Source organism: Onychomys torridus, chromosome 5 (genome assembly GCF_903995425.1).
Source record: "Onychomys torridus chromosome 5, mOncTor1.1, whole genome shotgun sequence".
Lineage (NCBI taxonomy): Eukaryota > Metazoa > Chordata > Mammalia > Rodentia > Cricetidae > Onychomys > Onychomys torridus.
In genome coordinates, this window is record NC_050447.1 from 83,534,732 (window position 1) to 83,559,409 (window position 24,678).

Consider the following 24,678-nt stretch of genomic DNA (forward strand, 5'->3'; position numbering starts at 1 on the left):
ATTTATTTTCTATGTATTCAGTATGTATGACTGCAGGCCAGAAGGGGCACCAGATCTCATTACAGATGGTTGTGAGCCACCATGTGGTTGCTGGGAGTTGAACTCAGGACCTCCGGAAGAATAGTCAGTGCTCTTAACCTCTGAGTCATCTCTCTGGCCCGAGATGTGTTTCTTGTATGCAGCAGATGGATGGGTCCTAATTTTGTATCCATTCTGTTAACCTGTGTCTTTTTTATAGATGAATTAAGGCCACTGATATTAAGGGATATTAATGACCAGTAACTGTCAACTCCTGTTATCTTTTGGTGGTAGTGTGTGTGTATTTCTCTTCTTTGGGATCTACTACTGTGGGATTATCTATTGCCTGTGTTTTTGTGGGTGTATCTGACTTCCTTAGGTTGGAATTTTCCTTCTAGTGCTTTCTGTAGGGATGGCTTTGTGAATAGGTATTGTTTAAATCTGGTTTTGTCTTGGAATGTCTTGTTCACTCTGTCTATGGTGATTGAAAGTTTTGTTGTGTATATTAGTCTAGGATGGCATCCATGGTCTCTTAGTGTCTGCATTACATTTGTCCAGGACCTTTTGGCTTTCAAAGTCTCCATTGAGAAGTTGGGTGTTATTCTGATGGGTCTGCCTTTATAAGTCACTTGGCCTTTTTCCTTTGCTGCTCTTAATATTCTTTATTTTGTATGCTTAGTGGTTTAATTATTATGTGGTGAGGGGACTTTTTTTGGGATCTAGTCTTTTTGGTATTCTATAAGCTTCTTGTATCTTCATAGATATTTCCTTCTTTAAGTTGGAAAAGTTTTCTTCTTTGATTTTGTTGAATATGTTTTCTGTGCCTTTGAATTGGTATTCTTCTCCTCCTTCTATCCCTATTATTCTTAGGTTTGGCCTTTTCATGGTGTCCCCAATTTCCTGGACAATTTCCAAGGTGTTCCAATTTTATGTTATGACTTTTTTGGCTTTGGTGTTTTCTTTGACTGATGAATATATTTCCTTATTGCATCCTCTATACCAAAGATTCTCTCTTCCATCTCTTGTATTGTTGGTTATGCTTGCATCTGTTTTTCCTGTTTGTTTACTCAGATTTTCTATTTCCAGCATTCCCTCTGTTTCTGTCTTTTCATTGTTTCTATTTCACTGTTCAGGTCTTGAACTATTTCCTTCACATGTTTAATTGCTTTTTCATGGTTTTCTTGGATTTCTTGAATGGATTTATTGATTTCTTCCAATTTTTTGTTTGTCTTTTCCTCAAGGAGTCTATTTTCATTCTTCTGCCAATGAATGCCCAATGGTTCCAACATTGTCTATCGAGAAGACTGTCCTTCCTCCACTGTGTGTGGTTAGCACCTCTTTTGAAAACCGACTGTAGATGGGCAGGCTTGTTTCTTACAGTCCTCAGCTCTGCTGTATGTCATGAAAATACAAAGAAAGCTGTCTGATCACTAGAATTTTCAGTATATTTTGAAGTCAAATTTTGTACAAATCTCTAACTTCGTTCTTTTCACTCAAGATTGTTTTGGCTTTTTGGATCTTCAAAATAACTTTAACTGTACCCCAGCTTGTTGATATCTAGAGTGGAAAACTTGATAGCTGTAGTTGGCTGCTGTATAAAGTATGGCTGGATTTCAGTTAATTTAGTTGAAAAATAAATATATTGTGTAGTTAGTATACTGAAACTAAAGAAAACACTGGACCATAATATAATGTAACATCTTATAATTAGATAGGATGAGAATTCATTATTAAATATGGCAGAGGCAAAAAGGCATTAAACAATAACATAAAACCTGACTGTAGTTTTCAAACCTCACACAAGAAAAGTCCTATGCATTTAGGGCACCATGGAAAAGCACTAGCCTCCACACTTCCTTCAAGGTATAAAAAAAAATCTGTGAAAATCATAAACTGACTTTTTAAAAACTTGAAAAACTGAAAAGTATATTTAAGTAGAAAAATCTATCAGAATAAAACAGTGAAACCGCTGGGCAGTGGTCGCACGCGCCTTTAATCCCAGTACTCGGGAGGCAGAGCCAGGCAGATTTCTGTGAGTCTGAGGCCAGCCTGGGCTACCAAGTGAGTTCCAGGAAAAAAAAAAAAAAAAAACCCAAACAGTGAAACCACCAGTTACAGCAAAATCTATCATAATGAGTTTAGTAAGTCATACATATACATAGTGCTCTGTTACTATCTAGTGTTTAAAGAGAGCTTACTGAACATAAAATCAGATGAATTGGTAACTTGAGAAAGTGACTTGGTGATGCTGGAAATGGAAAATTTCCATTTCCTTCTTACTGATGGACTTTAAGGTTGGCATTGCTTGTCTTTGTTACACATCCTTGCCAAGTTTTCTAAAAAGAAATTTAGATAGAGAACCTCAGAATATCTCTTGTATCATGCCTCACAGGTTGTTGACATTAGTTTATACTAAGAGTTTGTGTGGCATGCTCTCCTGTGTTTGTATGGGCACTGACCACAAGATTCAGTTTAGTTGTTCATCTAGATTAGCATTTCCAGAAAACTATTGCCTAGGGAATAAACAGATCATACATCACCAGACAGACATGCTGTCATCAGGATAAATGTCCTAATAAGTTTGGCCAGTAGATATTAAAATGTGAGAGTATTGAGTTGGAAATATAAAAACAGGCAATGAGACTTTTGGTGTCTTAAAACCAGCAACTTCTGAGAATGTGTATGTCCTGCTGCTGGGACTGAACTGAGGGCCATTGTACATGTTGGGTATGTATTCTACCTCTGAACTACCTCCCTAGTTTGTTGTTTGAGACAGGAGCTTGCTAAGTAATTGAGACTGGCCTCAGAGGTGTGATCCTTCTTCTTATCTGCTTCAGCGATAGGGTTGCAGCCATGTAGCACTGAGCCCAGGATCTTTTTACACATTGGCTTTGTTTGTTTTTGCTCTTTTGGGGGCCCAACACCCTGCTCCCAAATAAATCACACATGAAGACTTATTCTTACTTATGAATACCTGGCCTTAGCTTGGCTTATTTTTAGCCAGATTTACTTAACTTTAAATTATTCCATCTATCTTTTGCCTCTGGGCTTTTCCAGTTCTGTAAATCTTACTCTTACTACATGGCTTGCTGTGTAGCTGAGTGGCTGACACCTGGAGTCCTCCTCCTTCTCTGGCTACTTCATCTCTCCACTCCTCCACCTCTCTTTTTCTTTCTCTTATTTATTCTCTCTGCCTGCCAGCCCCGCCTATCCTTTCTCCTGCCTTGCTATTGGCTGTTCAGTTCTTTATTAGACCACCAGGTGTTTTAGATAGGCAGGGTAACACAGTTTCACAGAGTTAAACAAATGCAACATAAACAAAAGTAACACATCTTAAAATAATACTCTACTACAATTGCCATATGCCACAGATATAGCCTGACTGGCAGCTGACCCTTTGACAAACCTTTCATGTTTGATTCTGTTGTCATCTCATGCTTCTTGATTTTAAAGTATAACACCGTGACAGTCCTACAAGACTTCAGATTCGATGCTAGAACAGTTAGTGAATCCACAAGTGACAGCTCCACCTGGTCTGCATTCTTCAATAGAGCTCTTTTTAATTTGGTGACAATATTCCACTTTTCCACTTAGTGGGCATTCATTCACTAATGAGCATTTGCCAACTTCAGGTTATCAAAAATAAATGTAATATAATGTATGTGTTCAATTTCTGGGCAGATAAATGTGTGGTTTTATTTGTTTGTTTGTTTGTTTTGGTTTTTTTAAGACAGGGTTTCTCTGTGTAGCTGTGCGCCTTTCCTGGAACTCACTTGGTAGCATGTGCCACCACCGCCCGGCCAGATAAATGGTTTTATATCTGTTGGGTAAAAACCTAGGAGTAGCATGCTATTTAACCTTATAAGCAACTGCCTTATTCAAAGTGGGTGTGCTGTTACAAACTTCTAAGTAGGGATGGAATTCAGGTTTTCTCAAGATTAAGAGAATCTAAATATCTTGATGTTTAATTTTGCTAAAATAATAAAGGTCTATTATTTAAAAAAATCCTGACTACGGGGTGGTGGTGGCACAGGCCTTTAATCCTAGCACATGGGAGGCAGAGCCAGGTGGATTTCTGTGAGTTTGAGGCCAGCCTGGTCTACAGAGTGAGCTACAGGACAGACACCAAAACTACACAGAGAAACCTTGTCTCAAAAAAAAAAAAAATCCTGACTAATAACAAACAGTACTCCCCATATACTCAACTGTAGCAATGTTTGTTCCCATCTTAATCTGTCCTATTTAAAAAGCAAATAACTGGAGATGTTGTTCAATGCTAAAGTACTTGCCTGATATGCACAACACCCCTGGTTCAAACCCCATTTTTTTGGGGGGGGAGAAATAAAAATAAAAATTTCAAATCACACTGGGAAGTGGTGGCACATGCCTTTAGTTCCAGTACTTTAGGAGGCAGAGGCAGGCAGATCTCTGTGAGTTTGAGGCCACTGGTTTACAGAGAGAGTTCCAGACAGGCTCCAAAGCTACACAAAAAAAACCATGTCTTGAAAAACCAAAAGAAAAAAGAAAAGTTCAAATCACAATGAATTGGTATTAAAGGATCAGAGAAGCTGAAATATCAACATAATACATTTTCATCTATTTGGAAATTTTTTAATGCTTATATTACTGTTTGCATTAACACTAGTATTTTCTCTGCAATAATTGCATGTTAGTATTAAGTTCAATGTAAAACATTTATTTACATTTAAACAATATTTTTTTCCACTTCCCAGACCTGTTAAGGTACATGACTGCTGTTCAACGAAAGCATGCTACAACACTGGACTGACCCTTAATTTTTAAAGTCATATTCAGCCCAATCCCTTGTGTGCAAAACATTAAACACTCACTGGATCAATAGAGTGAGTGAGGAGATGAACACCCTTAACTGAGTCACTACATATGAATTTTGGCAAGCTATGTCTTCATTTAAAAAATATTTATTTTTATTTTAGGTGCAAGAGTGTTTTTCTCACACATATGTATATGTACCACATGCATGCCTGGTGTTCACAGAGAGCAAAAGAAGGCACTGAATTCCCTGGAACTACCATGTAGATACTGGGAAACATACCCAGGTCCTCTGAAGGAGCAATAAGTACTCTTAACCTTGCAGCCACCTCTCTAGCCCTTATTTTTTCTTATTGTACTGTGTCTTCAGTTTTTACAACTTGGAAAAGGACAGAAAAATAATATTCAACTCATTAGTTGAAAAAATATTAAATTGGATTCTTGTGTTATAAATACTTTGTAAAAATTAGTATTTAAAAACAGGGTGCTAATATGTCAGTAAAATTTTCTAGTATTATTGCGAAAGAAATGTTCACTATATTTTTGCCATTTCAAACATGAATAATAGTAAAAATTATAGTAGAATATATTTAAAAAATGAATGCCAGGGTTTCCTGTTGTAAGATCTGTCTATGTTTACAAAATGTGTACACACTCAGGTCTCTGTGCTCCTTATGTGATGCCTGTGTTCTTTCTTAGAGAGGTTAACAATATTTTGAGGTCATTTTCTGCCTCAATAAAGGAAGGATGTTCAGGGAAAGTAGTTCTAGCTCAGAACCTCGCTTCTTTACCCTTCAGAAGGTTTTTTAATAAACTTCCTTCCAACTTTGGTGGCTCTATTCCAATCTGGTTGTATTTTCTTCTGCTTCCAGGGGAAACCACCCACTGCTTACTATACATGACCCTTGGATACCTCTGAACAAAGTGTCACAACCTTCTTCCAAGACAGCCACTCTTTTGATCCACCCCATGCTGCTGCCTTGGCCAGGAGGTCTTATCTTCCTGCCTCCTAACATTTTCTCCTGCCTGCATTTTTCCATCTTTTCTACCACCTCTCTCTGTGCAGCTAACAACAGTGTTTGCCCTTTTTCTTTTTAATTAACATTTTTAAATCAAACCTATATTTTATATCTCTATTTTATTTTAAATATACAAACATCACATTCTCTTCCTCAGAGATAAGCACTTTCAATTCTTAGCACTTAAAGCTTATTTGATCAGAATTCAGACACCCATGCATCCACGAGTGTTAACTACACATTTAAATTTTATTTCTATATTGTTCAGTTTTAGGTAATATCTACTGCTGTCTTTCCATAAAGAATGAAAAATGATTATCTCTCAATCAATGAAAATGACGATTAATGATGATTAATAATAATCTCTAGGTATAGAATTCTAGACTGAAATGGAAAAGCATTATTCCAGTTTCCTCTGGTTGACAATATCAGTAAAGACAATGAGGATTTCAATGCCTTGCATACAATCTTTTTACTCCTCTATAGGAATCATATTAAGTTCTATTTATTCATTTATTCATTTATTTATTCATGTATGTATGTATGTATGTATGTATGTATGTATGTATTTATTTATTTATACAGGATCTCAATATTGTAGCTCTGACTGGGCTGGAACTTACTATGTAGACCAGGCTGTCCTGGAGCTCCTAGAGATCTGCCTGCCTCTACTTTCTCAAGTGCTGGGACTAAAGGTGTGCCATGCCTGGCCAATGTTAGAAAATTTTGAAGTCGGGCCAGGTGGTGGCGGCGGACGCCTTTAATCCCAGCACTCGGGAGGCAGAGCCATGCAGATTTCTGTGAGTTCGAGGCCAGCCTGGTCTCCAAAGCAAGTTCCAGGAAAGGCGCAAAGCTACACAGAGAAACCCTGTCTCAAAAAACCAAAAAAAAAAAAAAAAAAAAAGAAAAAAGAAAAAAAAGAGAGAAGATTTTGAAGTCAAGTGCCTCAATTATGTCTTCATCCATCTGTCCAACGTTTGGTGGACCCTTTCAGCCTGAACTATATAGCAAGATTCTGTATTAAATAAGTAGTCTTCATCCTTTGAAATTTTAAAGTATCAGTCTTGGGGAGGGAGAAAGTATCAGGACCTGATTCAATCTCCAGCCCCACATAAAGAGTGAGTGCAGAAGCAAATCAGAACAACTGAAGAAGACACAGGTGTTGACTTCTGGCCTCCATGTGCATACACACTAAGTATATCCACCTTCCATTGCTGCTTTATTCACAACAGTCAAGTAATGGAGCCAGACTAGCTGTTCGTCAAATGATGAATAGATAATGGCAATATAGTTACACACACACACACACACACACACACACACACACACACACACAAACAATTTTGTTCAGCTAAAAAACTAAACTGCAAAATCTGTAGGAGAATTATGGAAATGGAAAATATTATACTGAATGAGGTAATATCGGCCCATAAAGGCAAATTCACAAGTCACTCTCATTTCCTAGCTTAAATTCTCAACTTGCAGAGGCCAAGGAGATAGAAACAGAGAGGGAAAAGAGGCCTTAAGAAAGGGAGCAATAGAAGACATATGACAAAAGTAGGGGTGTAACTGTAGGTAGAAAGGTTTAAATGGAAATGGTGGTGGAGAGGGTAGAGAAGAGGGAGTAGGGAGGGGTGTTAACAAAAACTAAGTGTATATGAAAAAGCCACATGAAAACCTACTAGTTTGTAAGCTTATTAAAAATATAACAATTAAAAAAGAGGTACCCCCTTTGGGTGGATAACCTATGGGAAGCCATGGTTATTAAACAAAAATTCCAGTGCCAGGTATGGGATACCTCCCTATAAGCTGCTGATCAGAGAAGCCCCAAAGGCCCATAAACCAATATAGGTTATTGACAGTGCTTTTGATTACCCACTAGAACTGAGACATCACATTTTTAAAATAGTGAAATCCCTCTGGAACTGACCTGGAAACTTCCTTCCTGAAATCTAGCATTCATATTATTAGAAGGTGCTATGTAGGATGCTGGTGTAAAGAAGTCCTCAACAATCTCATGTAACCACAGCGAATCATAGAAACTATAATAGTGACATGCTAGGCAAGCTGTGGCACACGATTACAGGGGCAACCAATTGCTTTCTGATTGATTGGAGGCTGGCCCACAGGAGGGAATTCACAACTGGTATTTGTAGAACTCCTCAAAGGCCTATAGCTCAGGAGCTCACAGGCCCCATAAGAGAACTACTATTGTTTTGTTAGCTGAACATGTTGCCAAGCTGTCTTATAAATACTTATGTTTATATCCATAGGTAAGTACTGCTCTCAACTTTGGTGAGACAAGCTTAATTGTGCAGTGAGCAGTGTTTAATGCAGACTCCTAAATGATTAAAGTGCTAAGAATAAATGACTGCTGAGTGCTCAGTTCAACATGGAACATCTTTACCAATCCCTAAGGCTCATCATGAAGAGCGAGTAGAAGAAATGTAAGAATCAAAGAATAGGAAGGGGCACTGAAAAAAAATGTCTTCTGGACATGACAGGGCTGTTGTAGCATGAAGTCAGGGAAACTGTGGTTGCCTGCACAAGGTCTGAACAAGGAAGCCTATCAACATTCCAACAAGGACAGAGAAGAGGCTCGAAGGCCCGACCTACCCCTCCTGAGGGACTACTGCCAGTTAATGAGTACTGGGGGCATACATGATTTTCTTTGTGGTACAGATACTGGTAGGTTTCCTTTCTTCCTTCCTTCCTTCCTTCCTTCCTTCCTTCCTTCCTTCCTTCCTTTCTTTCTTTCTTCCTTCCTTCCTTCCTTCCTTTCTATCTTTCCTATCTATCTATCTATCTTATCTATCTATCTATCTATCGACATATATATGGAATTGTCAGAAATATTTAGAGATAAAAAAAACTATTAATTTAACTAAAAGACATAAGAAAATACCTTAAAACCACCATTTGGGAAAACTGCTAGCATCTTTTACAATTAGCTACAGAAGCTTTACAGATTCTAACATTTGTACCTCCATGTTTCTCTGGATTTTAGCTGGATATGTCAAAGTTCATTTTGTTGATACACAAACCCTGACAAAAAATGAAAAGCAGGGCTCAGAACCTGAGGGCTTAGAAGAATGGGTATAGAACGCCAGTTGTAGAATAGTGTGCTGCCCATATTCCTAAAAGAAAGTGGGTATTAGTGTTCAAAAGGCCTGCCCTGATAGCACCAGAACATACTTCCTATGAATATAAAAAGACAAAGTGATTTCTTAATTAAAAACAAACTATATTAAAACAGTAAGTGGAAAAAATCCTACATATTTTATTTGAAGAAAGTATTCTTTAAGCCTTTTTGTGTAGTTCTGAGGTAATTTTCTAATTATAAAAATTATGATTTCTTGACTAATAAGAAATGCTGTGTTGATGGAGGTGTGGCCTAGCTGAGGATCAGGTGAACCCAATTAACTCAAGTTTATCTTGCACATCCTAAGTGGTTTATTTCGATGTACAATGCCCCCTAAGTCCCTTAGCACCCAACATGAAAAACCCATAAACAAGCTCTGAAGGCCATGACATTAATTTTGCTGTCATTCTTATTCCTTAAGTGTTCATCCAAGACTACAAAAATTCTTGTCCTTTGGGAAAGAAGGCAAATCTGAAACCAATTATGGCAGTTATTATCATAATACTGTTAAATTAAACACAATGACCTTAGTGAAATTTATTTTGGTATAATTTGCTAATGAACATATCTTCTCAAGTGAGATTAGCTCACTCATGCCTAGAGCAAAATGGTTTGACAGAGGCCTAGTAGAACAAAACCACCATACAAAACTTGGAATTTCCATTCTCATAGGCTCAACTGGAAAGGCTGATGTAATGAACTTGGCTGCGCCCCTGCACTTGTTTTACAAAAAATGTGATATCTGTTACAAAGTTTTATTTAAGAGGCAAATACTTCCAATGCCACTGAGTAGAATACTGAATCAAGAGTCTTATCTGTCACAGTTATAGCCTCCGAATGGTCAATCATTACTACTTTCTATTGTCATCTGCTTGCTAGGATTTGCTTATAGTCATCCTCACTATTTATTTAAACTTAATTGAAAGTTAAGAGGGAAAGGAAACACACTAGTACTCCAACAGCTTCTTTCTGTGATTGAGTTTTTAAAAATCCCTTTTCTGTGTGTGTTTGTGGGGAGAGGGGCATGAACATGATATAGTGAGTTTTATGGAGGTCAGAGAGCTCCTATGGATGCCAGCCCTTCTCTTCACTTTGCTTGTTGAGACAGGGTTCCTTCTTTGTCACTCTGTATGACAGGCCAATTGGCTTACAATCTTTGGGGCATTCTGTCTCCACCCCTCATTCTGCCACAGGAGTGCTGGGATTACTTATTCATGTCGCTGGGCCTGGTTTTCCATGGGTTCTAGGGATCCAAACTAAGGTCCTCACATTTGTATGTCAAGCACTTTTACCCACAGAGCCATCACCTCAGCTCCTATTCCTCAGCTTTTAAGAATCAAGCTGCTTTATGTATTGGGAGGATGGGCCAGTGACAACACCCAAGATCAATGAGTCCTCTTAGCTCAAGTTCCTAGCACCTTACCAACATCTAGACTGAGCTTCAGGTAGGAAAGGAAGCCATCTGAACTGCCATGAGGACATGTTTGCTGCATGAGTTTGCCAGTGCTCTGAAATTGTGTAGATAGCAACAGACTACATGGGCTTGTTTTAATTCTTATAAATGCTCAAGGATGGGGATTGGAGCTGAGGCCAGTGAAGATGACTCTGATGGGCAGTGAGGGAAAATTTGGCAAGTAAGACTACCAACCTCTGGGTTACAACTGATGAGCAGGGTGAGATGGCAAATGCAGGCAGAAAAAAGAACACTAGGAATAGAAAAGGAAGGTGAAGAAATAAATTTCTTCAGCTCTATTGAGGTACTATGACATAGGAAACCAGTCAAGAGCTGGTTCTTCGTGTACTTTCCTGAACTCAACAGAGATGTCTCTAGACAACTTGCTCACTGCCAATGGGCTTGAAAACCACTAATTAGCGACTAGTGTAAGTGGTCCTGTTGCTGATCAGATGCAATCATGAGTTGAGATAACATTAACTACTTTAAGAACATCTTTTATCCGTCTACATTTGAAAGTTACCTTCAAATAAGATTTCAAATGTCTTTGCTGGCAATGATAACTGAATATGAGATACTAGGTCACAGAAAGGTAAGAAGAGTACGAGAGCAGCAAAGGGCATTTCCTTGTAAGGGTTTCCATATCAGTTTACTGTGGATGCTCAAAGACACTAATTCAAAGGACACTGAGGAGAGCTTTCCTCAGCCTCCATTTCCATTTCTTTGCCACATTTCCACCATCTATTCCATCAATCCCTATTTCAACACATAGTTTATACTTCAAACTGTAACATTTTGCAAACTTTTAACCTAATAAATAAAACTTTTTAAAATTGATTTTTAAATGTTTCATTATATTTTGTTCTTGGTATCTTAGAACAATAGTGAAGATAAAATGATCAAAATCAAATGTAACAGATATGACAACAAACTCACTGATAATGAAAATAGATAATAAATAAAATTTAATACTTCTATGCATCAAAGGCAATAATGCAAAGGCAACTGATGGGAAGAGTTATTTTCAAAGCATATAATAAGTTTCCAATTCTAATATCCAGAATTTGTAAAGATAGGATTCAAACCAAGAAAAAAACAATAGGTTTAAAAATAGGGAAAAGCCTCTATAACTATTGTTGAAGACATCACACATTTTAGTTGCTAGAAATAAAGAAATCAAGCTGAAACTAACCTGAAACTTTCTCCCTTCTAGATATCTTTCATTATACCAGCAGGTATGATGCAGGATCATAGCACATAAAAATCACCAATGGTCTTATCCACAGTGGAACTGTGTGCTACAATAATGACATGCCAGACAAGATATGCCCATTGGTACAAAGTGGTATGACTATTTTATATGTGTGACCAACTGCTTTCTGTCTGGATTGTAGGCTTGTTCTCAGAGGGAATTCATGCTTGGTACTGTTCAGCTGGTCAAAAGTCCATGATTGGCCGTAGGCCATAGGCCCTAGTAGGGAACCTACTGGTATTGTTTTGCTAAATGGTCATGTTGTTAAACTGTCTTCTAAATGTTTATGTTTAGACACAAAGATCAGTACTTCTCTAAATCTTGACCAGATGTTAATACAAAGACCCAAAGCTGGCCAAATTGCCGAGATTAAGCAACCAGGGAAAGTGCAGCCCTAAAAGGGACAATCAAACTTCCCCTCTCCAGTCTCAGGGAACATTACAGAAGAGGGGACACAAAGAATATAAAAACCAGATGACAGGAGGAGTGCTGAGAAATAGGGCCTTTTGGATGTGACATGGCATATCATCAAGTCATAGCAGCTGTGGTTACCTGTACAAGATCAAGCCAGCCAACATTCCAGTATGGATTGGAGGGGCTCATGAGGTCCCACACCTGGCTGAAGAATTACTGGCAGCTAATGACTACTTGGTTAAGGAAAGGAATTTTTCTTTGGGGCTGGTGGGTTATTCTCACTCTGGTAGACAGCTCCATAGCCATACACATGCAGACAGCACTAATGTGATTCTCTGGGTAAATATTAAAAATGGTCATGAAGGTTGGATGGGGACATGGTGGGAAGGTTGCTAGAGGAGTGGGAGGAAAATCTTGAAGTGGATATGATTAAGATACATTGTATATATACATGAAATGATTAAAAGAATAAAAATATTCAAATTAAAATAACGGTCAAAGGATTTTAAAGAGAAATTTCTCCGAAGAAAGTATGGAAATGGCCAGCAAACACATTAAAAAGATCTTCAATATAACTAATCACTAGGAAAATAGAAATCAAAACCATAAAAACTACATGCTCATTAAAATAGCTATTGCTTAGAACAAAAACACAAAATAAGTCTTGGCAAGGATATAGAGAAATTAAAAGTCCTGGTGGATGGCAGTAAGATCTTGAAGAGAAATATGCACACCTAGGTTTATTCATTATTCACAATAGCCAAGAATTAAAATGACCTTATTTCTAACAGCAAAAAAAAAAAAAAAAGGATAAACAAAGTCTGGTATACCCATACAATAGACTATTATTCAGCCCTACAAAAGAGGCAAACTCTAGTATAGACTAAAATACTGCAACATGCATAAACACTGAGGGCAGACACAAAAAGACAAATGTTGTAAGAATCTATTTGTGTACTAGGGTAGCTAAATTAATAGAAAGAAGCAGATGGTAGTTTCTGGAAGAAGAGGAAGCTGATGGGTGTAGAAGTTCAGTTTTACACAACAAAGAAATTGTAGAGTTGTTGAATATATTTGGCAATGTTCAACTATACACTTAAAATGTTTAACATAGTAAGTTCTGTTAAGTGCTTCTTTTATTGGGAAAATAAAGGTACTAGTAGTTAAGAAACACAGGTATTAAATACAATTAAGCAAAATGGCAACCATTCTGCATGCTAATTTTTGGAAGCACACTAGACAAGTTAGACATGAGATTAAAGAATATTTACAAAACATGCAGTACTTATACTAGACATGTATTATATAGATTTATATAAAATAAAATATAAATTTTATACTGTTTCTTTGGAAGTGGAACATCTTTGTATGAGCATGAATTAACTGCAGAAAACCACAGGTTTCTTTTTTGGGAGACAGGCTCTCCTATAGGCCAGGGTGACCTTAAACTCACTATGTAGCAGATGACAACCTTGATCTTCTGGCTGCTAATACAGGTACCATCACACTGGTTTATGTAAGCTGGTGGTCAAACCCAAGGTTTCATGTATGCTATGCAAGCATTCTACCAAAGCTCCATCCCTAAGCCCAAAAAGAGTTTCACTATGACATTTTCATACATACATACATACATACTTTGATCTTACTCAGCAATGACACTGGGATATCTTTTGGTACAGCATATGTTATTTTTTCTGTTTATTGCTGTACTTCTGCATTTTTTTGAAGAAAATACTAAATACAAAAATAGTAAGTATAAATAGGAAATACCAGCCAAGGGCTCTTTAGGTCTTGCCCATTAACAGCAACTCTAGTCAATGTGTTGGATATAGTTTGTTTCTTTACTTCTGAGAAACATATCACTGCACTTCTCGGGACAGTTTACCAGAAAAGCTGGCATCTTCAAGGTAAGGTGAGCAGTGGACAGAAGATTCAAGTTACAGACAGTGTTTTAATGAATAATATCAGCTACAGACTCAGGCAGAAACCCCCCATTATCCCTTTTACCATCACCTAGATAAACTCCTACACATCAGTTCTGGCCAATATCAGAGATAAGTGAAGGAATCAAGTTAAACAAAGTAGCTTCAGATTCAAAGAATTAACTAAAACATACCATCACAAAAATTACATAGAAATTCTTAAATTCTTTTGAATATTGAAGCAGCAAGGCCACTGATTCCTGTGTTCTCCAAGGCCAGGCGTACATGGACACCAGCACAGTGAGAGCAGCCAACAGGAGTGAAGGAAGGGGAGGAAGTGCTCTGGAGCATATGGACTGTTGGGGGTTTCCCCTGAAACACTTGAGTTAAGTAAAAGCTTAAGAACCTAAAATGTGGAGAAAGATGTGTAGCTAGAGTTTTCCTGCCTGGCCCAGTCAGGACAAATCTCTTACCCGCCAGTCCCATAGTCGCTCAGACCCAACCAAGAAAGCACACAGAAATTTACATTGTTTAGAAACTGTATGGCTGTGGCAGGCTTCTTGTTATCTACTTCTTCTATCTTAAATTAACCCATTTCTGTTAGTCTATACTTTGCCACATGGCTTGTGGCTTACCGGTGTCTTTACATGTTGCTTTTCATGGCGGCGGCTGGCAGTGTCTCCTCTCCGCCTTCCTGTTTCCAGCCTTTTCCTCTTCCTTGTCCCGCCTACCCTATCCTTCCTGCCTGGCTACTAGCCAATCAGCACTTTATTTATACAGAGTGATATCCACAGCACTTCCCCTTTTCTTTTTTGTTAAAAAAAGGAGGGTTAACTTTTACATAGTAAAATTACAGATAACAAAACAATTATCAAGCAAGAATTATAGTTACAATATTAAAGAAGATATCTTATCTATCTTATATTTGTGAGTCTAAAGTTTTATATCTAATTTATCTTGTATCATAACTGAGGAAATTATAACTATCTAATCTTGGAAAGCACTTCCAAGTACAGCACTTACAGCAGTAGATATCACTCTGTATAAATAAAGTGCTGATTGGCTAGTAGCCAGGCAGGAAGGATAGGGTAGGCGGGACAAGGAAGAGGAAAAGGCTGGAAACAGGAAGGCGGAGAGGAGACACTGCCAGCCGCCGCCATGAAAAGCAACATGTAAAGACACCGGTAAGCCACAAGCCATGTGGCTAAGTATAGACTAACAGAAATGGGTTAATTTACAGTGCCCCCCTCCAACAGGAAGTAGTAAGAAAAACCACGCCCAAATTCCCAGCTGGCTTTGGAGATGGAATTGGCTCACTCCTTCTCTAAACCCAAGCACATTGTTAAAACAAAAGGTTAAGAGCTTCTTGTGTCCCAAATCAGAAGAGCCCTCTAGTGTGGAACAGAGAAAAAACACTATTTTATTTAAAACAGGTTGATTATAAATGCAATCTCTTTCTAAAGATAAAAAAGGGGATATGATACAGATATGATAGGGTGAAAGGGTAGATTAATGAACTTACTTCTAAAGAGCAACAACTCATTTAAAATGTTTTACATTGGTATAGATTTTAGTCTATTGACACAAACTTAAAGTTAATTTTGTTATACTGTGTGTATATTTCTACTCTTGTTTAAGGTATTATGTTAGTACAGCTTATTTAAAATTGTAATGGATAATTAAAAATAGATTAATAACTGGTCATCTATGATAATCATACTCATAGCCATGTTAGTTAAGTTTTCTAGATATACACAGAGATATTTCAGATAGACAGGTAATCTTCAAACACTTCAAAGGTCTACAGAATATGGCATTTAAAATATTTTTAAAATTTAGACTTTCTGGACAGTGAGACATGTCTGCTCCTGGCAGCACCGATTTACTTCAGAGAGGAGGATGGGCATTAAAGACACTTCATATGGAGTTTATCTTCACCTTGGCAAACATATCCATTTGGGCAAGAAACTGTTCTTGCCTGGACTGCTTGATTGACTGGACGTGCAGGACCCATAGAAAGGTGACCACTAAACTTTGCTTGACAAAATGGTCCTTCAGGTTCCTGCTTCGCAGAGGAAACTGCCAGACATTCTACAGGACACTGAGAGAAGTGACCAAGAGACTCTAGCCCTGTGGGCTGAAGACAAATGCCCCAACTTTACAAAGGAACGTTAGTTGACTGTCCAGGCTGCCAGCTGTCTCTGTCTACTCTTGCAAGACTCCCGAAAAATGCTTGCATCCTTCTCCCGGTTCTCAGGTAATATTGTATCCTTCTGAGGTCTTTGATGTGGTTGAAGGCTAGATAGTTATAATTTCCTCAGTTATGATAAAAGATAAGTTGGATATAAAACCTTAGACTCACAAATATAAGATAGATAGGATATCTTCTTTAATATTGTAACTGTAATTCTTGCTTGATAACTGTTTTGTTATATGTAATTGTACTATGTAAAAGTTAAAACCTTCCTTAAAAAAAAAAAAGGGGGAAGTGCTGTGGATATCGCTTTGTGTAAATAATGTTCTGATTGGCCAGTGGCCAGGCAGGAAGGATAGGGTAGGCGGGACAAGAGAGAAGAGAATTCTGGAAAGTAAAAGGTTGGAGAGAGACACTGCCAGCTGCCACCATGACAAGCAACATGTAAAGACACCGGTAAGCCACAAGCCATGTGGCAAAGTATAGACTAACAGAAATGGGTTAATTTAAGATAGAAGAAGTAGATAACAAGAAGCCTGCCACAGCCATACAGTTTGTAAACAATATAAGTCTCTGTGTGCTTTCTTGGTTGGGTCTGAGCGACTGTGGGACTGGTGGGTAAGAGAGATTTGTCCTGACTGTGGGCCAGGCAGAAAAAAATCAAACTACAAAGATGGTTTGCCTATAGCTAGTGCTGCCTAAATCAGAAATTGAAACAAAACTAATGGACTGAAATTTCTTTTTATTTTAGTATCCAACCTTAAATGCCAACATTACAAAAGTCAATCAGCTGCCACAGTGCAATGAGGAAACATTGGTTTTTCTATGAATTGGCTGGTTGGGGAAGTTAATTTTAATTTAAGAAAGGGCTCATAAGAACAAAAATATAACTTCAAAAGGCTCAAACAACAAGTCAGGGCCTGAGAAGAGAACAGGGAGGCATACTTCATCAGGATTTGTGGAGTGTGATCTCCACCCAGTATTCTTCCTGGAAACCTTTCAAACGTTGTGTCTAACAGATCTACAACTTATCACTATCATGAATAAGAATAATAGGAGCGATTAGGATCTACAGAAACAGTCCTCAGTAAGTACTGCCAGGGAAAGACATCCACAAAATAATCTTAAGAAGGTTGTGGGACACTGGGCAAATTCTAACTCAACTAGGTTTTAGAGAGAGAGAGAGAAAGAAAAAAAAAGTCACATTCCCTGAAATGCTAAATCAGCAACAGAGATGACTTGTAGAGCTTGGGTTCACCTACTTCCTCTTTTTCTGTGTCCAACATATATACACACACACACACACACACACACACACACACACACACACACACACACATATATATATATATATATATATATATATATATATACATACATTCATACATACATACACACATATCTGTGTATATAGATGTCTATGCACTCTCTATGTGCATAGCTCACACGTCTAAGTACATGATACATATAATCGTGTCCTGGATAATAACATTTGGTCAACAACAGATCATACATGACAGTGGATCTCTGTCAGCAAGCTCTTGTGCTGCTGTGACATCAGAAAAACAAGCTAAAAGTGGAAGGATCTGTTTGCTCTGGTTTCAAAGGTATCACTGCTTCTGGTTGAGAGGGAATGGTAGGGCAGAGACATCCACAATATAGTGTTCAGGAAAACACAGGAGGAGGAAGGGCAAGATATAATACTCAGGGACAAGTCCCAGTGATCTACTTCCATGCAGCCCTCCTCCCAACAGTGTCAATGTATGATGAATAAAGGAATTGTCATGCATTAGGTCAAGGCCTCATGACCCAGTGATCTCTGGAAACACCCTTACAGACAAACCCAGAAGTGTGCCTTACTAATATCTCAGGTAGCCTTGATCCAATCAGGTTGATGCTGAAGATGAACCACCACAGGTTTCATGACTATCAGGAGCTGAAAAATTCCTCTTACCTAGAAAAATCATAGCATAAAGTCTGCAGTGGCTGTTGTAAAGAAACCTGCTCAAGTCATATAGAGACAGCACACATAGTCATGCAATGGCTAGGACTTGGTAGTGAGAGCCAATCCTGATGTTACTGGGCATTTACTACATTAAACTTATCATGGATATTTCACAACGGATTCCTCCTACTTACTAAAAGTAAAAGTTACTTTCACAGAATCCTAGTGCAGTTTTTTGTGCCTCATGACCCAAGTCCAACGCTTGGGCTCCACAGGGTGAAGAAGAACCAACTCCTATTAGCTGTTCTTTAGCTTTCACATCTGGGCATGGCATGTGAGCACCAGCCGGGCACCCCCAGACAAGAAGCAACATGTAAAAGATGGTAAAATTTAACAAAGTAAAAAAGTAACAGTATTACTGAATTAATTAGAATAAAAGAAATAAATCAAAATAAGAAATAAAGTTTTAAAAGTAAATTGAGTTTCTCCTTAGGGTAGAGGGAACCAGAGGAGACATTCAGGCCAGGTCTTCTTATGCTCCACTTCCTTACTGACTAGGAACACCTTCAGGTAGGTTCTGTAAGTTCTATTCAGATGTCCACCCTACATAGGTATGCTAGCTTTACTTTTCCTGTACTGTTTCCAAAAGTAGATGTGCACACAGCACAGTGTTAACTGTCTACAGTATCCAGTTAGGTGACAAGTTTGTAGCTTTCGGGAAATAGACTATGCCATATAACACATGTGTGCAGTGGGCTATACTGTTCAGGTTTATGCAAGGACATTCCACATACACTCAATAACCAGTCAGTAACTATTACAAGACAGAGGACCACTGCTAGCTAGAATCTACTTTAAGGTCCTTTTCTGTTCAAGGGCAAATACTTATTTTGATTTTCAAGTAAGATAAACTGAGAGTACTTAAAACAATTCTTTGTGCCTTTGTCTTCTAATTTCACAGTGAGATTATATTCAATAAATACTTTTCTAGAAAAATCAATTATACAAAAATCTATCCATCAACCATTAAATTTCTATTGAGATGTAAGTTCATCAACTTTTTGTCTTTCTACTTTTTCCAAACTGAAAATAATTTCAGTTTATTAACAGATCAGTTAAAATGTCAGCACAAAACTCAAAAGAAAAATAATCTAAAGAGACAAGTAACCTGACTTACCAAGATGAGCTGAATGAAGTCCTGAAATGTTATGTTGCCCCTGTAAAATTTAGCTCTCTTCTCCGAATACAGATCATCTTTATATTGATGTAATTTAATGTGTGTCTTCCTCCAGAGACTCAAGACTCTACAAGGGCAGGGTTCACATCTGTCTTGATCCCATTACTCCAAGGGCCTTGGAGAGGCATCTCTCAAGTACATTTGACAAATCCACTTTAAAGAATACAAACCTAAACAAAAGGAGACACAAGACTTTACAGATATTCTAGGACAAAATACTTCCATTTATAAAGGTTACATAAACAAAAGTCCACACAGTTAAATACAGGATGAAGACAGAAACAAAGATTATTTGCCCAAATGACTGACTGGTGTGACAAAATTAAAGCATAATGCTCAAAGCCTCTACCTCTGGCCTCCTAAAACTAAACTCTGAGTCACAAAGGCAAAACCTTTAACAGAACAAGAAACTCTAAAGGGATTCTACTACTACTATTCTAAAGTATTCTACTATTCTAAAGGCATGCTGTTACTGAAAATGATTACTGCTAGATTGCCTCAAAACCCATCATACACACACACACACACACACACACACACACACACACAAAGTTTAACAAACTTTCTTAACACACACATCAGCTTTTGCTCTTGATAATTAATAAGAGGCCAAATCTTAACACTCACTAATGAAAATGTAAGGCTTTGGGCTCTGTCAATATTTGCACAACTGAATTAAGCTATTCATAAACTTGCATTCTAGCTTTAAGGCAATCTTAAGCAAGACAGAAACTGATATTTTCTCTAAATCATATCAAAATAAAAGTTTCCTGGAGCTGGAGAGATGGCTCAGCGTTTAAGAGCACTGTCTGCTCTTGCAGAGGACCCAAGTTTGATTTCTAGCATCCTTTCTTGACAGCTCAAAACTACCTTATTAACTACAGCTCTAGGGGATCCAATGCTTCTAGCTTTCTAGGGCACATGCATATGTGAATATTCTCATACATAGACACATACTTGAAAAACAGGAATAGATATTTATGGCCACAAAAATGGCTGGTGAAAATCTTATGCTTCTGTATATATGTGTTCATATTTTGTCAAAGCAGGATAGTTAAAAATTATGAGTTGATTTGTTAGTTAACACAATGAATGACCACACAAAGCAAGTGTTGGGAACTTCTGTAAATGCTCAGAAACCATTTTCAATTTTATTGCTCTGAGGTGCCCATTGTCCCTCATTACTCCTGCTTCTAAAGCAACAAAGGATATCTACAAAATTACTCCAATCTTTTTCTGAACACTGAAACCAAACTGTCTAATTTTCATTTGTTACAAGCATAATCTTTTAGGTTCCCCCACCCCAATAATTCAGAAATGTAAAAGTCCATTAGTCAGGCATGATGGCCTTGGCCTTTAATCCCAGTACTTGGGAAGCAAAGGCAGACTGAGTTCCAGGCCAGCCTGGCCTATACAAAGAGTTCTAGGTCAGTCAGGGAGACATAGTGAGAAGCTGTCTGAAGGGGAGGGGGAAGCAAATCTGATCAAACAAGAAACCCCACATTCTTAGATTGCAGGCCTCACATAACCAGGCCTAAGGTGGCCCAATGAATTATAGTCTGTTATCATAATTCAATAGTTTGAACATCTGATTCACACCACTTAGTATAGCAGTTCTCAACTTGTGGGTAGCAACCCCTGTGGGGGTCGAATATCAGATACCCTGCATTTCAGATGTTTACAATGTTTATAACATAACATTGAAATAATCCACCGACTTAGTGGCTAAGTACCCTTATCTTTAGGGCCATCCTAGCCCCACCCCCACACATGAGGAAGTCCACCACACCACTAGGCTGGAACTAAGCTCTCATGCCCAGGCAGGAGTAAGCTACACTACTAACAGAACAACTGCAGCAAACATAAATAAGTAAATGACATGAATATCTGAGATTAAATGTACCAAGCAGCGTGAGGTAGTTTAATTTGTATCACGGCTATGGGATGGGTATTTCTATGATCCCTATTTTACATGTAAAGAAACTGGCACAAATGGCTTATGTGAACTATCTAAGCTTGCACAATGAGTAAATATGTTCTTGAGGCTCATGGACAGGCACCATGTTTTGTCCTTTACCTTCATCATCTGTTTTTTTCCTACAAAATTTCCATTTCCTATGACAATTCTCAGAGATTACAATGCACCCTAGATTAAGCACATGTAGAAAACAATGTGATACACGTAACAATGACTAATAAACAGCTAAGCTTTACTGAGCCTTTATGGACACTGACACAACTGAAGAGCTCAGATGAAAGGATTTCAGTATTCTCATGGAAAGACTGGGCACCAAGCTCCTACTCCTTCCTGTGTGCTATTCCCTGGAATAACTGTGATGACACCATCCCAGAAAAAGGGTGGCAAAAGTCAAGTCACTACTGCTATCTCTAAAGACCTCTTAACTTTCTTACTTAAATTTCCTTCCGGCTTTGCTGTGTGTGGAGGCATTGACACACCTACACTGTTTGTCCCTTACTGGTATGCTAGCAGTATGTTCAACAGCCCCAGTACAGTGAACTTAACCTGCACTCTCTGCACGATGTTCTTGTTTCTACCACTTTGTTGGCTCTGAAGGCAGGAGTTCCAAATCCAACAATGTGCAGAATAACAGATTCTTTAGTGGGCATTTGAAAAAGGTTGGGGTTATTAAAATTATTTAACTAAACACTTAAAATGTATTTCAGCAAAGTATTAAATTGCTAAAGCAGCTTTTAGAAGATATAATGAAAGACCATAACTTCAAATAACTTTGTAATAAAAACACTGAAGAACTTGACATTTGAGGACTTTGGCTGGCCAAGGAAATAAGAAATGGCTAAAAGTGAACTTCTTCCAAAGAGCTGTCACTGGAAGGCAGCTATGTGCCAGACAATTACTTCAGAGTCTGCTTTCATTACTTATAGAAACATGAGGAAATTTACATGACAGATGATCTCCATATCATTGGGCCAAGGACATAAGACACTGGGGTTCTTACCAGGACAAGGCTTAGAACAAAATTAATCTGGCCAATGTTATAAAATGTATTTGCCAAATTCTCTTAAATTTGTACTTTTCCAAAAACATTTGCGATCAGTAAACTGCACAATTCTATAACATGTGCAACTAGCCTAGTAAGAAAATGATACTTCTCAGCAGAAAGCAAGCAGCCATGTTTCCTGAGGTGGCTCAAAACAATATGCATTCCAAGAGAAACTCTCTGGCTGAAAATTGTACTCCCACATTTTCATTTTCAAAAGCCACATCTCGGAGCTGTGGCTTACACTCTCCCTCTCACCTTCTCTGCCTTGGCGCTCATCAAACTCTATGGGTACTATCTCCTAAAAGCCCTTTGGATGCCACATTTCCTCTCCGCTGCTGACCTCCTGGCACATGGTGCATCATCTTCTACCTAGAAAACCAGATACTCTTACCAGGCTTCTATGGGGTTGCACGGTCTGCTCCTGACTCATTCCCCCTACACTTCTTGCCTCAGTTCTGTACTCCAGTTACAGCAGCCTTCTCTGAATTTCCTGAACATAACAGCTTCCTCTCAATGGAGTTTTTACATGCATTGCACTTGCTTGTGTAATGACAAAATGTCTAAGACAATCAACTTAATGGAGGATTTACTTTACTCATGGTCTCTAGGTTTCAGATGATGTTTGGCCCAGTGACTATGGGGCCCATAGTTGGGAGCATATTTTGTGACAGCAGGAATGGCAGAGGAGTCTGCTCCCCTTATGGTGGCTAAGAAGCAAAAGGAGAGACAGAGAAGGGATGGGGTCCCAATATTCCCTTCAAGAGCATGTCCTCAAAGTGACCTAACTTATTTCCACTAGGCTCCACCTCCAACAGGTTCTCCTATCTGTCAATAGTGCTACAGAGCCTTTAGGAAACATTGAAGATTCAAAGCATAAAATAGTGTCAAGGCAGCCGGGCGGTGTTGGCATACACCTTTAATCCCAGCACTCGGGAGGCAGAGCCAGGCGGATCTCTGTGAGTTCAAGGCCAGCCTGGTCTCCAAAGCGAGTTCCAGGAAAGGTGCAAAACTACACAGAGAAACACTGTCTTGAAAAAAAAAAAAAAAAAAAAAAAAAAGTGTCAAGGCAAAACCATCTCCTCAGAGCTGTCCAGTGCCAGATTGGCTCAAATACGCTTTGAATACATTCAGCGGACCTGCATCTTTCCCGCATATTATTGTGATTTTATTTAAATAATTCCTAGTGCCACTAACAGAGAAGCTTTAGGAGAGTGGGCTCACATTTCTTTGTGTTCAGCATCTAGCATCTAGCATCACAACAAAATCCAAGAGGTGCTCAATCAGTAATTCATTGTGATAAAACTGGCATATCACAAAGCCTCCTTTTAAAGTGTTCTATCTACAGATAGAATGGCTATATTCCATACAGGTACAGGCTAGATTATAGCTTTCTAATCTATATATCCCAAATCTTCCTTTAAAGTGTTCTTTACACAACATAATGGATACACTCCACATGGCCAATGGCTAGGTCATAGAGCACTTCATGCACAACCTTCTTAACAACTGTCAGGCTTTCTGATGACACTTCCCATATAATTCTCACTAGCAGTATATGAAGCAGGTGCTACATATTCCCACAAATGCCTGTTTCCATCTACTTTATCACATGGCATCTTGCTGTGACTAGTCTTAAATGACTAGTGACACTGTCTTTTCAAGTGCTCACTGGCAACTTGTGAATCTAAAGAAATTAAAATGTGTATGTGTACATATTTAACTAGAATTTTTTTCATTGCTGAGTTGTAAGTTTTTCAACTATTCTGGATATAAGCCTCTTACCAGGTATGATTTGCAAATACTCTCTTTTATACCCTGGCTTGTCATTTCAGCCCTGAAAGTTCTTAATTTTGGTGAAAGCAAACTTATCCATGTTTAGTTTGTTACTTGTGCTTTAGGTATCAATCTGATAAACTGTTTTGAATAACTCAAAGTCATAAAGATGTTATCCCCTGCTTTCCTCTGAGTTTTTCATATTTTTTACCTCTTACCTTTAGGTAACTTCTATACATAATATAGGGGTCCTCCTTTTTTGTTGTTGTTGTTCTAGGGCCACTAATTGAGAAGCTACCCTATCTCCTATTGATATCTCTGGGTGTCTTTATTGAAAAACAGTGCAGCAGAAATGTCAGGGTACATATGGACTCTTCCTTCTATTCTATGCATCTGTCTATTCTTATTGCAGTTACCATGGTGATTTCTTTATTCCAGTTTGTAATTTAATTCCTGACACTAAAAAGAATAAACCAATATCCCCCCACCCACAGG

At 38.2% G+C, this 24,678-nt stretch overlaps 1 protein-coding gene across 4 annotated transcripts in view; it reads right to left on the bottom strand.

Moving 5' to 3' along the window:
- Znf438 (zinc finger protein 438) overlaps positions 1-24,678 on the bottom strand; it is a 150,217-nt gene that overhangs the window by 48,696 nt on the left and 76,843 nt on the right. The window contains exons 1-2 of one of the 4 annotated variants that reach the window (XM_036189176.1): positions 19,328-19,386; positions 18,066-18,159 (exon numbers count right to left, since the gene is read on the bottom strand). The exons of 2 other annotated variants lie outside the window; for them this stretch is intronic. The gene's annotated coding sequence lies outside the window, so the exon portion shown is untranslated. Of the gene's footprint in view, positions 1-18,065; positions 18,160-19,327; positions 19,387-24,678 lie in introns of those variants that run through there. One more of the 4 variants, XM_036189177.1, reaches the window with a different exon arrangement.